The sequence below is a fragment of the Ipomoea nil genome, unplaced genomic scaffold (assembly GCF_001879475.1).
Source record: "Ipomoea nil cultivar Tokyo-kokei standard unplaced genomic scaffold, Asagao_1.1 scaffold1936, whole genome shotgun sequence".
Lineage (NCBI taxonomy): Eukaryota > Viridiplantae > Streptophyta > Magnoliopsida > Solanales > Convolvulaceae > Ipomoea > Ipomoea nil.
The window spans coordinates 19,125-25,000 of record NW_017618364.1 but is presented as its reverse complement, the minus strand read 5'-3'; positions in this window follow the sequence as shown (position 1 = coordinate 25,000).

Here is a 5,876-nt window from a genome sequence, read left to right as displayed (position 1 = left end):
AAAATGGATACGGTCATAACTCAGAGTTGAAACTTGGGTATAACTCAGAGACCAAAGATGCAATTTTCCCTATATAAGTTATGTTTTTAAAACTTCATCAACTCATATTTAAAAATTGTATTAAATGTTTTATAAAATAAAGATTCTCAAATTTTAAAATAATAAAAAATTGTTAAAGAAAATAAATAGAAACAAAAAAAAGTTAGTTCGGTGATGAATAATAAATAAAACGAACATATACTACATTGTAATAAAGTCAGTAGTTTAAAAAAAAAAAGAATAATAAATAAAAATATACACTTGTTATAATGGAAGTAATGTTTAATGTTTTAGGATGCTTTTGTTTTGTTTTTCTTCAATTCAATTTTATTATAGCCCAATTTGAAGGTTTGGCAAACAATGTTAAAGATTAACAATGGCTGGTTGTCCGATGTTAGTATGTTAGAATGGCTGGTTGTCCGATGTTAATTGATTGTGTCTTCTTGTTGAGTGGTAACGAGAGAAACTTGCAGTTATTATTTAAGGATGTGCACGGATAAAAGATCATAAAGAGGAAAACTAACTTAGGTTAGCTATACATAGCTGTTGTCTGATTCAAATTAAAAAAAAAAAAAAATCAAACTGTTAGGAACACTTGTATTAGGATTTTGATAATACAAATGTAACCTAGAATGTAGACCCCTAACCTTCGTTATTTTACAATCGCTGCTTTCGTTCTAGACGAAAGTTGTCATAACTCACACTGTAATTCGTGTTAAGCTAGACAAACACACGAAGACGAGTTATGTTCTTTAGTTAGGGCTATCAAGACGAAAAGACACACATAGCACGAAGACTGAAGCTTCTACAACGAAAAGTTCATCAAAGGTTATCAACCACCTCAAAGAGACAGTTACCATTATGACGAGTCATCAGGACATTCATTCTCTTCAACAACATGAAGAATGTCACTACTGTCTGAGTTGACTAACCATCCTAGGAACAAAAGGACATCAACATGTGGGACACGCATACCAAGGAGCATTAAATGAAGCTGTGCGCGCCATCCTTGAAGCTAAAAGACAAAACCCTAAGGCTATCCATGCCCTCAACGGTTACATGGTACAAACCACATTAATGGAGCATTTAATGCAACAAGCTCCCCAGTCCTTACCCACTGGATAATAGGTTCAAAATTTCATCTCCCTCCAACGGATGAAATTTTCCTCACCTATTTAAACCCACCTTCATCAACCTAGAAGGTGTTGGTTCTTTTTCACTCGACAATATTCTCAAGCAAAAAGCTTTTAAGCAATCTTAACATTCCCATCAAGCTTTTTGTGAACCAGTGTCAAGGCGTGAAGATATTTGAAGAAGCTCATTATTTCCTATCTTCCACCTTGAAGAAGTCTTGGATCTTAGAAGAAGTGATCATCCTCCATTCAATCAAGACTTCACCACGTTGGAGAAATCAGAATTCATTTTCTACCAACCTCAACTCTGAAGAAGACGTTGATAGAGGCGGAGTAAATTCGTGGAGTTGAAAAACCTGCAGGAAGCTGTCCGGCTTAGTGATCAAGGAAGCTTCTTGTGTATTTGTACTAACGAGTGATAGTGCAAACCTTCCATAAGTTGTGGAAGAAGAGTAGAAGTAAGCAAAGTTGGTCGAACCACTATAAAACTCTCGTCTCCCTATCTCTTTATCTTTCGCAATTTATTTTCTACATCATAACATCATACGCATCCAAACCGAAAGCTTCATAAAAACTTCAAACTGTGCAAAGTGTTTAAAACGAACTCAATATTTCCGCTGCGCTGTAACGCCGAAAGGTTGTTACTTGCAAAAATCTGAACAGAGTCTATTCACCCCCCCCCCCCCCTCAAAATTCATTCCGTGAACCAAACGTGCTGTAAGTTTTATACCACATAAAGTACTTAGAGAAGAAGTTATATTATAATCATAAGTGGATACTACTCTAAATTAAGAGGAACTATCTCTATGGTTCATGTTTTTTGCTTCTTTGAGTTAATACTTGCACCAAGTGGGAGAATGTAACATTTTCCATTATGTCACCATTAAGTGGTGCAAATTTAATAGGTCATTTATGACCATTATATTGTGGTTTGAAACGGATGTAACGCTTACCGTTACAAAGCCTATATTGATGGCATATAAGGCTATATAAGTTTAGGTCCTGCCACTGCTCCGGAACACCTGAAATACACCATCTATATTGTCCGGAGACCAAGTGAGAGACATCGTTACTCTGCAGAAATTTCTACTATGATTATTCACAACGCAATACACAAAGGTGTTAACTATGGATGGAGTTTTGCTCGATTCCTATGCTTCCGCTATGAGGTTAGATCATTACATGGTTTGATTGTATATTCATTCTAACATTAGATTATAAGAGGATTCATATTATTGTATATGGTTGGAGTAGGTACAAGAAAATATAAAAGAAATATCATTTAAATAACCAAAGTACAACTCCTTTCAAAAAAAAAGTACAACTATTCAAAATAAAACATATAAATAAATAAATAAATAAATAAATAAATAAATAAATAAATATATAAATATATATATATATATATATATATATATATATATATATATATATATATATATATATTGATCCTGGTAGGGTTATAACGAGAGTCTAGAGGGGGGGGGGGGTGAATAGACTCTTCTCGATTTTTTTTTTGCAGAATAGCAACCTCTCGGGGTTGTAACGCAGCGGATAAATTAACTTGATTTTAGTTGCTTTGCATAGTTTGAAATTATAAGATAACTTTCGGTTTAGACAAATGATAATGCAATGCTGAAATGTAAAGCACGAAACTAAAAAGATAGGGGACGAAAGTTTTTATAGTGGTTCGGCCAACTTTGCCTACTCCACTCTTCTTCCACAACTTATTGAAGGTTTGCACTATCACTCGTTAGTACAAATACACGAAAGCTTCCTTGATCACTAAGCCGGACAGCTTCCTGTAGGTTTTTCAACTCCGCGAGTTTACTCCGCCTCTATCAACGTATTCTTCAGAGTTGAGGTTGGTAGAAAGTATTTTCTGATTTCTCCAACACGGTGAAGTCTTGACTGAATGAGGGATGATTGCTTTGTACAAGATGCAAGACTTCTTCAAGGTGGAAGATGAGGATTGATGAATTTCTCTAAGAAATCTTCACGCCTTGAAACTGGTTCACAAAAGCTTGGTAAGAAAGTGAGCTTATACAAGAACTTTTGCTTTAAGAGTAATGATCGAGTGAAAAGAACCAGCACCTTCTCAGTTGATGAATGTGGGTATTTATAGGTATGGAAAATTTCATCCGTTGGAGGGAGATGAAATTTCAAACCTATTATCCAGTGGGTAAAGACCAGGGAGCTTGGCGCAATAAATGCTCCATTAATGCGGTTTGTACCATGTAGCCGTTGTAGACATGAACAACCTTAGGGTTTTTGTCTTTTAGCTTCTGAAGAATAGTACAGCTTCATTTAATGCTACTAGGTATATGTGTTTCACACTTTAAGGTCCTTTTGTCCCATGATGGTTAATCAACACAGACAGTTGAGACATTCTTCTCGTTATGGGAGAGAATGAGTGTCTTGATAAATCTTCATAAAGGTTACTGTCTTGTCGAGATGGTTGATAACTTGAGGTGATCTTCCGTTGTTGAAGCCTTTGATCTCGTGCTCTTTGTCTCTTTTCGCTTTGGCAGACCTAACTAAAGAACATAACTCGTTTTTCGTGTGTTTGTCTAACTTAACACGAATTACAAGATGAGTTATGACATCTTTCGTCTAGAACGAAAAGAGCGATGGAAATAACGAAAGTTAGGGGTCTACATTCTAAGTTACATTGGTAACATCAAAATCCTAATACAAGTGTTCCTAACAATATATATATATATATATATATATATATATATATATATATATATATATATATATATAATCTAAAAACATAATAAGTCTCAATCAAAGTTATATCCCTCATTTTTGTCCATGTTTTTAATGCTAACTATTTATTACATTGTGCTTTTAAAGTTGTACTATACAATTTTTTGGGCAAAAATACTTTTACAGTTATAACTTCCGTTATTTTTTCCATTAGCCTTTTACCATGCACATGCATCTATCACATCTTTTTTTATATTCTTTAATGATAACAATATTTGTAAAACATTATATATTGAATTAATATAATAAATAAATTTTATTTTACTTAGATTTTAATTAGCAAAAATTTGTTAGTTACTTTTAAAAATATAAATATTGAGCATATGTTTTTGCGCATTGCACATAGAAAAGATTAGTATATATATATATATATATATATATATATATATATATATATATATATATATATATATATATCTACTATACTAATAAGAGCCCAAGAGAGTTAGGCCTATAATGGGTAGAAAAAATGGCGGTCAAATTTTTTAATCAAATGAATGGCTCAGATTGATCAAATTTTAATTTTTCCTTAAGATTTCTTAATTTATCCTTAATAATATGATTTTCTGTTAACTTTTCCGTTAAATATTATCTTTTCTGTTAATTTATGTTAGTTCACCGTTAACTTACTTATTGATTTCAATAAGAAAGGTCTTAGATTCGAACCTCATCCTAATGACATAATTAGTACTATATTTTACTCTTATTAAATTATATTATTACATACTAATTTAGTAGCTACAAGAAAAAAAAAATACATATGCATTTCTTTAATTTAGAATTATATGTCTATAATGTCTTTATTCAAAAAAAATTATTCATTATTAATAAATTAAATAAGAGAATAATTTTATTAGTTATATTGTATTTATTTTTTTCCAATATAAAAATTCTTTACATTCAAATTCATCAATTGATTATATTTGCTACATTGTCCCTACAATGTCTTTATTAAAAAAAAAAAATCATTATCAATAAATTAATTAAGAGAAATAATTTTATTAGTTATATTGTCTTTATATTTCTCCAATGTAAAAATTCTTTACATTTAAATTCATGATTATATTCACAACATTGTCTATTATTTTTTTTAATTAAATATCAAAATTATAATACAAAATAATGCTATATATTTATTTATCAAGTATTTTATTAATACCATGAAAAAATTAAAAAAAAATATAATTAATAAAGCCAATCATATTAATTAAAAGTGATAACTACCTCGCAATGTCCTTGTTTGACAATCAGCAGTTAGCATTAGCGGATTATATTAGCGAATTTGACCAGCGAAATATATCAACGGTGGGTAAAAAGATATTTGAAAAAATTAGCTTGTTTAGATTAACATGTAAAATGACCTAAGGGTATACATATAATAATAATAATAATAATAATAATAATAATAATAATAATAATAATAATAATAATTGTTTAAAAAAATAAAATATATATATAATTAAGCCAATCATATTAACTACTTTGGGGGATTTATTGACAAAAAAGAGTATTCAAATCACACAACAAATTGAAGTGGGAAACTACCTCGCAATGTCCTTGTTTGGTAATCAGCAGTTAGCTCTTCAATATTAGTATATATTAAATATTTTATGCCCTAATTTTTATTTGTTCTCCCTTATGTCCCATATTTCGTTTCAACCATACTTATACCATTATTTTATTGACAATTATAATCAATCTTGACTATATTATCTTGCATTTGTAAACTTATAATTATCTATTTAAATACGCAAATTCAACATTCAATTATGAATTATCTATACATAAACAATTCTAATTTCATCTTTCCTTGATATACTTTAAAGTACTTATTTAAAAAAAAAAATATTGAGCATTATCTCAATCTGCACGTAAAAAACTAGTATATATATATGTACACAACGCATACTCACCCACCATACAATAACAAAA